Below are 1,438 nucleotides of genomic sequence, written 5' to 3'. Positions count from 1 at the left end.
CTATCCTTTTTCCCACTCTACCCTCTGACTCCTTTAAAAATGGTCCCCACCTCTCTGCTACAGCCTTTTGTGAGGATGACTTCTCATTGCTCTCCCATGGTCTTCCTTAAAATAAAATCCAAGCTCCTCTTCTTGGCTACAAATCCTTGCATGATCTGGCCCCTTCTTACCTCGCTCATCGCATCACTCTCCCTCTTATCCCATCAGACTGACCTTCTTTCTTTCTGTTCCATGACACCCCAAGCTTGTCCCCACTACTTCAGATACTCTTCTCTTTCATCTTTGCATGTCTGATTCTTCATGTCACTCATATTTCAGTTTAAATGTCACTACTCGGAGAGGCTTTCCCTGCTCACCAAATCCAAAGCAGCTAGCTACCTGGACACTCTGCCCACAACCCTAATTTAATTATGTGCACCACACCTGTCACTAATTTTTTGTTATTTTGTGATTGTTTAATCTCTCTTTCCCTGACTATAATGTAAGCTCAGCCAGAGCAGGTCCCTCACTTTTTTTTTCTTTTTCTTTTATTTATAGCTAGAGCTTGAGCTTCTAGAGCAGTAATTGACACATAGTATGTGCTTAATAAATATTCTTGAGTAAAAGTTGAATGAAAATACTTGCTCTGAGCTGTGACCCCTGGTGCTGTGGTTCGTCTGCCTGTATGATTCTACCTGTTTTCTGTCTTCCAGGAATTTGCCAAAACCTCTGGTTTGTTAATTCCTTTACTGTCTCCTAGTCTCAGTGCCTTTACGAGTTTATCCCCTTTTCTAATTGTTTACTATTATTTCAGTAGTATTTTTGGGAGAGAGAGACATGTATGCTGTCACTTTGCAAGTTGAAATATTGCAATCAGGTTGAAAAACACGAACAAAGAACAAGTTAGGAAATCATGGCTTGTTTTTGGAGAGTAGTAGTTTAGGTTGATTGAAAGGTAGAAGATAAGGTTGAAAACTTAGGTTGAGGCCGTGTCAGAGAGGGTCTGAAATTATTTGATGAACAGTTGTACTTAATGCAGAATGTCATGGGGAACTGATGTGGGTTTTTGAGCAGAAGCATGACATGAAAAGAGTCTTTAAGGAAGATTAGTCTAACAGTGATGTATTAAAAAAGAGAGGTCAGGGGATCACAGCAGAGGGTTCTGGACAGAGCTGGAGAAGGATGTAGAACATAATTCTAACTCACAAAAAAAAAGACCGATTTACTGGCCTAAAGGAGACTGGAGAAACCCTGAGAGTATGGCCCCCAGACACCCTTTTAAGCTCAGTGGTGGAGTTATCGCCAAGGTTCACCGTTCAGCCTGGGAGTGGACAGGCCCGTAAAACCAAATGGAACTAATGAGGTACAGTAGTAGTCCAGTGGCAAGGGCCAGAAGGCAGAAGGGGACAAGGAAGCTGGTGATAGGGAACCCAAGGTTGAGTAAGGATATTGTTGATGT

This window comes from Trichechus manatus, unplaced genomic scaffold, assembly GCF_000243295.1.
Source record: "Trichechus manatus latirostris isolate Lorelei unplaced genomic scaffold, TriManLat1.0 scaffold00056, whole genome shotgun sequence".
NCBI classification, from domain to species: domain Eukaryota; kingdom Metazoa; phylum Chordata; class Mammalia; order Sirenia; family Trichechidae; genus Trichechus; species Trichechus manatus.
This window is presented reverse-complemented; position numbering follows the sequence as displayed.